The sequence below is a fragment of the Macaca fascicularis genome, chromosome 10 (assembly GCF_037993035.2).
Source record: "Macaca fascicularis isolate 582-1 chromosome 10, T2T-MFA8v1.1".
In the NCBI taxonomy this organism is placed as follows: Eukaryota; Metazoa; Chordata; class Mammalia; order Primates; family Cercopithecidae; genus Macaca; species Macaca fascicularis.
The window spans coordinates 5971934-5980671 of record NC_088384.1 but is presented as its reverse complement, the minus strand read 5'-3'; positions in this window follow the sequence as shown (position 1 = coordinate 5980671).

Below are 8738 nucleotides of genomic sequence, written 5' to 3'. Positions count from 1 at the left end.
CCCCACGTCTAGCACGTTTTCCCAACTCTTTCAAGATCCTCCCAAAGAGTTTTTTCATCTGTATCAGTTTGCTCATCCGAAAAGTGAGCCTAATAATTACTACCTTGTAGGAATTTGGGGAGTATGAAGCAAGATGGTGACTATAAGACGTGGGCATGATGCATGGTCCGGAAGAGGAGCTCAGAAAATATCTGTTCCAGTTCTTCTCTTCCTTTCCCAGGCATGTGCCTTTGTGAGTTCTCAGTAAATGTCACCTCACTCTCCTTTTTTTAAAAAATAAAAATTTTTTGGCATGTCTCCTATAACCCAGGCACAGAGTTAGGCCCAGAGATACAGTGATGAATGAGACACGGTGGTGATTATGGGACTCACTAGCAGGACAACATGAAGTCTGGCATGGGGTCTTTCAGGTCCAGTAAAAGCAAGTTTCTTTCACTGTTTATTGCAAATTTACTGAATTACATTTTGGTTTCATCATTTGTATTTTCTTAGTTTTCTCTCAATGTACCAAACTGTTTAAGACAAAGAAGACAAAGCTGGTTTCAATTTCATAAGAGAAATGAATTCTAGAAGCAGGGTCCAATGAAGCTGGCCATAATTTAACTTGACTAACTTTAATAGAAGCCACCTACGCTTTTAGAATCCTAAGAATCAAAGTATCCCTTTTCACTTTGGCTGCTGGGAAGCTCAAATCTAAATTTATTTATTTTTTGTTTCTTTTTTTAAAAACATCAAATCTAAATTTAATACCCAATTGAATATACCCTATCTGACTTTTATTTATTTATTTATTTTTTGAGATAGAGTCTCAAAAACTGCGGTGGGAGGACCACTTGAGCCTGGGGAGTGAGAGGTTGCAGTGAGCAGAGATCACGCCACTGCACTCCAGCCTGGGCAACAGAGCAAGACCCTGTTTCAAAAAAACACAAAACCAGGCCTGGCATGGTGACTCTCGCCTGTAATCCCAGCACTTTGGGAGGCCGAGGCGGGTGGATCACTTGAGATCAGGAGTTCGAGATCAGCCTGGGCAACATGGTGAAACCCCATCTCTACTAAAAATACAAAAATTAGCCAGGCATGGTAGTATGCACCTGTAATTCCAGCTACTTGGGAGGCTGAGGCAGGGGAATCGCTTGAACCCCGGGAGGCAGAGGCTACAATGGGCCGAGATCGCGCCATTGCACTCCGGCGTGGGTGACAGAGTGAGATTCCGTCTCAAAAAAAGACAAAAAAACAAACAAACCCAAAATGTGGTCTGTTCATACCATGGAATATCATTCAGCCGTAAAAAGGAAGGAAATTCAGACACAGACCACAAGACGGATGAACATTGAGGACACTGTGCTCAGTAAAATAAGAGTCTAAGTCACAAAAGGACAAACACTATATGATTCCACTCAGATGAGGAACCTAGAGGAGTCAAATTCATAGAGACAGGACGCATTCATAGAATGGTGGGTGCCAGGGCCTGGGGCGAGGGGGATGGAGAGCTGACATTTAATGGGGATTTAGGGGAAATGAGAAAAGTTCTGGAGGTGAAGGGTGGTGAAGGCTGTACCACGGTATGAATGAACTGAATTATTTGCTCAAAGATGATTAAAATGGTCAATTTTATCTTATGTATATTTTACCACAATGAAAAATGTTTAAAATTTTTTTAAAAAGTCTGGATGAGGTGGCTCACACCTGTAATCCCAGCACTTTGGGAGGCCGAGGTTGGAGGATCACCTGAGGTCAGGAGTTCGAAACCAGCCTGACCAACATGGTGAAACCCCGTCTCCACTAAAACAAAAATTAGACTGGCGTGGTGGCAGGCACCTGTAGTCCCAGCTACATGGGAGGCTGAGGCAGGAGAATCGCTTGAACCCAGGAGGGGGGCGTTGCATGAGCCGAGATAATGCCACTGCACGCCAGCCGGGGCAACAGAACAAGACTCTGTCTCAAAAAAACAAAAAAACAAAAAAAAGAAAAAGAAAAAAGAAACACCGGAAAATGAACATTGTAAAACCTCTGTCTTACGGAAAGTTGCCCTAGGCCGATTTCTGCAATTTCTTTTTCTCAGTAGAGGGCTCCTGTCGCAGCTTCCAGGTTTTCATCTATCTCCCTTCCTACTGAAGTGAATCGCGTTCCAGGCTTCTCCCAGGAGGTGCCCAGAGTGCAAATGCTGCCCGGCTATCAGCTGCAGCCGGCACAAGCCTGCTGTAATTTGATGAGCGAACAAACTCCTGTCCCAGAGCAGGAGGTGAGATCGCTCGTGCAACAGCAGGAGGCAGCCTATTGCTAGCAACAACTCGTGACCCGTCCCTGCGCCAGCGGCGGCTAGCCCACAGGCCTCGGTGGAAAGAAATACCGTAAATGTAGCAGCGACTGTCATCGCTGTTTTATTTTCTCTTTGGCCTCTGGGTATTCACACGGCTTCCCCATTATTAGTCATATTATATCATCAGCCACAATTGTGCTTGTCAACCACTGGGGGAGGGAGCTACCATTAGAATACAGGGGCATGGAAGAAAGGAAAAAGAAGCAATCCTTCTCTGGGGAAGGAGGAAAACAGGAAGAGTGGCTGCTGCATGACGGTGCGCCCGCCGCGTAGCTGTGGCTGGTGACAGACGAGGCAAAGTGGGAGATTTCATCTGGTCAGGACCCCATGCGGACTTGCTGTTGTTTTTCCCGGGCTCAGGGGCCCTCAGAGCCAGAAACAGCACAGTTGTGGACAGAGGTGGACAGAGGCCAGGCCCGCCCATTGGCTGGTGCCTGACTCGGTGGGTCTGTGGGCTGCCTCCTGAACAGGAGGTGACTGTGGCCAGCCTGATGCAGGGCAGAGACACCGTTTCCTTGGCAACCGGATCTAACAATAGTGATGCACATTTCCGGCCGAAGCACAGTGGTGGGAAGAACTCGGACTGGGGAGCCAGAATGGCCTGGATTGGAGTCCAGTTCTGCTACTGACAAGCTGCGTGGTGGGGGCGAGCTCTTGAGCCTCTCTGAGACGGATACGGTGGCAGCGCTGGTGGAAGCGCCTAGCATGGTACCCGAGACCTGGTAAGGCCTCGGTGATGCTTAGTCACCTTCCGCCATCCTCCTCCCCTTCAGCCTACGGTGAGAAATACAGTCCTGTCCGTTTTGGTAACAAAACTCCAGACACCATCCTGCCCGTTCGGAACAGTTCTGTACTTCCCTCCATTCATGGAGAAAGGAGCCTCGAAGGTTCAATGATCTCTGTCTCCTTCTGAGAACTGGGCTGGCTGGCATCCTGCAGAGACCGGAGGGCCAGTTTCTAAGGACGTGGCCTGGGTGTTCTGCCCATCTAGTCTCTGCTGGATGGCAGGCCATGACCCCAAAACCAGCAGCGATGATAATAAGCCAGTGAAGCAGTATGGAGATGGAAAGTGATCACAATCCAGGATAAGTAAAGGCAAATCTGTGGCAAGTAAACTCAGTGACATGTATGTGCTTACCGCAGCGTTCAGTACGCAGTTAGCACGTAGCCAGTGCCAGTCCCCTGGCTTAGCCTCTCCTTTTCTTTTGGAATATGAACAATCCACTTCATGCATAAGAACTGTCAAGCATGGCCGTGCGCGGCAGCTCACGCCTGTAATCCCAGCACTTTAGGTGGCTGAGGCGGGCGAATCGCTTAAGGTTAGGAGTTTGAGACCAGCCTGGCCAACATGGCGAAACCCTGTCTCTACTAAAAATACAAAAATTAGTTTCTACTAAAAATACAAAAATTAATCGGGTGCCTGTAATCCCAACTGCTTGGGAGGCTGAGGCAGGAGAATCGCTTGAAACCGGAAGGCTGAGGTTGCAGTGAGCCAAGATCATGCCACTACACTCCAGCCTGGGCAAAAGAGTGAAACTCCATCCAGAAAAAAAGAAAAAAAGAACTGTCAAGCATGAGGCAAGGTGAGGCCAGTGGCTGGCGGAACCAGCAGTACAGGGGCAACGAGTCCTCTTTGGCCTTGGTTTATTGCTTGCTTAGAGAGTGAAGGGAAGAGCAGCTGCAGGCGTCAGCTCCCCATGGCCCTTGTGCAGGGCAACGGCACAGACAGCAGGGCATTCCACTGCACAGGAGCCCACTGAGACTGCAGCTGAGAGGTTCAACCTCATAGAAAGCTTGTTTTTCTTGTTTTTTTTTTTTTTTGCTATGAAATTTCTTTAAAACGTGATTTCTATACTTGGGTCTTAGTTTTAGGGGTTTTTTTTGGTTTGTTTTTGAGACAGCATCTGTTCTATTTATTTATTTATTTGTTTTATGTATGTATGTATGTATTTATTTATTTATTTTTTTGAGACGGAGTCTCGCTCTGTTGCCCAGGCTGGAGTGCAGTGGCCAATTCTCCGCTCACTGCAAGCTCCGCCTCCCGGGTTTATCACGTTCTCCTGCCTCAGCCTCCCGAGTAGCTGGGACTACAGGCACCCGCCACCTCACCCAGCTAGTTTTTTGTATTTTTTAGTAGAGACGGGGTTTCACTGTGTTAGCCAGGATGGTCTCCATCTCCTGACCTCGTGATCCGCCAGTCTTGGCCTCCCAAAGTGCTGGGATTACAGGCATGAACCACTGTGCCCAGGCAGAAGTTCTTAATGTTGATCAAGTCTAGTGTATCAATCTTAATCACTAATCTTTGGGTTAATGATTTTTGTGTCCTGTTTAATAAATCTTTGCCTTATCTCAATGTCATGAAGATATTATATTTTTTCTAGAAGCTTTATTATTTTACCTTTTACATTAATATAGGTCATCTTGAATTAAAATTTGTGCATAACTTGGGGTAGGGGCCAAGATTCATTTTTTTCCACATGGATATCCAATTCGGCGTCATTTTTTGACAAGACCATCCTCTTCTCTGCTAACTTGCTCAGGTAACTTTATTGTTAGTTACATAGCCATCTATGTGTGGGTCTGTTTCTGAACCCTCGATTCTATCTTATGGCCTATATGTCCATTCTCATACCAATAACACACTGTTTAATTACCTTTGCTTAATTAGGGTTGCTTTATAGTAGGTCTTGATATCTAGAAGAATAAGCCTTCCAACTTCGTTCTTCAAAACTGTTCTGCCTATTCTGCTAGGTTGTTTGCGATGCTGTATAAATCTGTTTGTCAATATCCATTACAAAAGCACCGCTGGGATTGTGACTGAGATGACGTCTGTTGTATTTTCCTCTAATTTGCTCATAGGGTGGCTCCCAGTTTACAGAGGGGCTATGAACTCTAGCCCTGCCCTGACAGAGTGCAAGGGCAGGTGGCTGTGGGTGTCACATGCATCTCTCAGGGATCCTTCTTCATCCCGACGGACAGTCTGATGCCTCAGTGTCTGACTGTGACCAGGTGTCCCTCTCACAGGAAACTCGTTTACCCTGGCAGATGCCCTGTGGCTCTTGTTGGACCTAAGTCCAGTTTATTTCCACCAAGACAGACACTCCCTGAAAGAGCCCTGGCCAGGAGAGAGTTAGGTCTGGGTGCGTTGGTCAGGTGGGCCACAGGAGACACAGCACAACAGAACACATGAAATAACAGAAGCAGTTTATCAGCCCAGGTCCACAGAGAAGGGGGGCCTCCCCTCCGCAAGGAACCAGGGAAAGTCTGGAGATGGCAGGGAGCTCAACCAGCAGGTGGTGGGGGGTGGAGAGAGAGCGAGAGAGACCTTCGGACTTTATAAAGCCTTGTTTGGAATCCAGGTCGTTACCCAAGCAGGATTTCCAGTGGGGGGTTTAGGGGATGCATGAGGGCATAGGGTCGCCCTGTGACTGAGAAAGGGTCACTGCTGCATAGACCAACACAGTCCCTGAGAAGGTGGGGACCTTTAAGGCAAGTCCAGTGGGTTGTATCCAACTGTCCCTTGGGAATGGAGTCCCCGGGAGGTGGTAATGTAAGGCAGACAATCTGGATTGACCATCTTGAGGAACTGGGAGGAGATGAAGAACAGGAAATTATGTCAAGGCTGACTAAGCCCTGTTTCTGGTATGAGAAAGCTAAGCCTATATTCAAAATGAATGCTGAGGCTGGGTGCAATGGCTCACACCTGTAATCCAATCCCAGAACTTTGGGAGGCCAAGGCAGGTGGATCGCTTGAGCCCAGGAGTTCAAGATCAGCCTAGGCAATATGGCAAAACTCCATCTCTACAAAAATATACAAAAATGAGCCAGGTGTGGTGGAGCGCATGTAGTCCTAGCTATCTACAAGGCTGAGGCGGGAGGATCACCTGAGCCCAGGAGGTCGAAACTGTAGTGATCATGCCACTGCAGCTGGGGGACAGCTTTTTTTTCTCAAAAAAAAAAAAAAGAATGCTGAGGCAATTTACTACAATATTGAATCTATAGATCGACTTAGGAGATTGACATAACAACAACATTGAGACTTTCAATTCATAAATGTGATCTATCTCTCCATTTATCTAGGTTTTTTCTTTTTTCTTTTTTCTTTTTTTTTTTTTTTTGAGACTGACTCTTGCTCTGTCGTGCAGGCTGTAGTGCAGTGGTGCGATCTTGGCCCACTGCAACCTCTGCCTCCCGGGCTCAAGCGATTCTTCTGCCTCAGCCTCCCGAGTAGCTGGGACTACAGGCATGCACCACCATGCCCAACTAATTTTTGTGTTTTTAGTAGAGACAGGGTTTTACAATATTGGCCAGGCTGGTCTCAAACTCCTGACCTCATGATCTGCCCACCTTGGCCTTGAAAGTTGGGATTACAGGCATGAGCCACCATGCCTGGCCTTTTTTTTTTTTTTTTTAGAGACAGAGTCTTACCCTGTTGCCCAGGATGGAGTACAGTGGTGTGATCACAGCTCACTGTAATTTCAAACTCCCGAGTTTGGGCAAGCATCCCATCTTAGCCTCCTGAGTAGCTCTGAGTATAGCTACGTGCCATAGTGCTTGACTAGTTTTTTAGTTTTTTGTAGATTTGAACTCTCTCTATGTTGCCCAGGCTGGTCTCAAACTCTTGGCCTCAAGTGATCCTCCCACCTTGGCCTCTTAAAGCACTAGGATTACAGGTATGAGCCACTGCTCCTGACCTTATCTAGGTCTTCTTTAATCTCTCTTAGAAATGTTTTGTAGTTTTAAGTGGAGGTCTTACGTATCTTTCAAAAGATTTATTCCTAGCTATTTATATTTTCATGCTATTGTAAATTGTCTTTAATTTTGTTTTCTAGTTGTTTGTTGCTAGTATATAGAAACAAACTTAATTTTGTATGTTAATATTTTATCTAGTGGCCTTGCTAAATTTATTAATTCTAATAGTTTATAGACTTTTTTGGATTTCCTATCTATACAGTTATGTCATCAGAAAACAAAAGCAGTTTTACCTTTTTCCTTTCCAATCTTCATGCCTTTTTCTTTTTCTTGCCTTATTGCACTGGCCAGGACCTCCAGTACCAGGTTGAGCCAAAGTGGTGATCATGGCTGACAAGAAGACAGTGCTCAATAGTTGCATTTATGTTAACAATAGGGTTTTTAAAAATATATACTCCTTATCAGATTAAAGAAGTTCCTTTAAAAATGTATTCTTAATTTTCAGAGAGTTTTTATCATGAACAAGTGTTGAATTTTATCAAATTTTTTTTGGATCAAAGGGCATGATCATGTGATATTTCTCCTTTATTCTGTTATTATGGAAAATTACATTGATTTTTTTTCAAATGTTAAATCCACTTTGTATTTCTGGAATAAGCTCTACTTGGTCTTGAGGTATTATCTTTTTAATATATCTCTGGATTTGATTTACTAACGTTTTATTTAGAATCTTTCATCTAGGCTGGGTGCGGTGGCTCAAGCCTGTAATCCCAGCACTTTGGGAGGCCGAGACGGGCGGATCACGAGGTCAGGAGTTCGAGACCATCCTGGCTAACACGGTGAAACCCCGTCTCTACTAAAAAATACAAAAAACTAGCCGGGCAAGGTGGCGGGCGCCTGTAGTCCCGGCTACTCGGGAGGCTGAGGCAGGAGAATGGCGTAAAAACCCGGGAGGCAGAGCTTGCAGTGAGCTGAGATCCGGCCACTGCACTCCAGCCTGGGCGACACAGCGAGACTCTGTCTCAAAAAAAAAAAAAAAAAAAAAGAATCTTTCATCTATATTCATGACAGATATAAGTCTGTGTATTAGTCCATTCTCACACTGCTATAAAAACACTACCTGAGACTGGGTAATTTATAAAGGAAAGAGGTTTAATTGACTCACAGGTCAGCAGGCTGAGGAGGCCTCAGGAAACTTACAGTCATGGCAGAAGGCAAAGGAGAAGCATGTACCTTCTTTTTTTTTTTTTTTTTTTTTTTTTTTTTTTTTTTTTTTTTGAGACGGAGTCTTGCTCTGTCACCCAGGCTGGAGTACAGTGGCCGGATCTCAGCTCACTGCAAGCTCCTCCTCCTCTCGGGTTCACGCCATTCTCCTGCCTCAGCCTCCCGAGTAGCTGGAACTACAGGCACCCGCCACTTCGCCCGGCTAGTTTTTTTTTTGTATTTTTTAGTAGAGACGGGGTTTCACCGTGTTAGCCAGGATGGTCTCGATCTCCTGACCTCGTGATCCGCCCGTCTCGGCCTCCCAAAGTGCTGGGATTACAGGCTTGAGCCACCGCGCCCGGCGCACGTACCTTCTTTACAAGGCGGCAGGAGAGAGAGCGAAGGGGGAAGTGTCAGACACTCATCAAACAATCAGATCTCATGAGAACTCGCTTACTATCATGAGAACAGCATGGGGGAAAATCGCTTCATTATCCAATCACCTCCCACCAGGTCCTCCCTT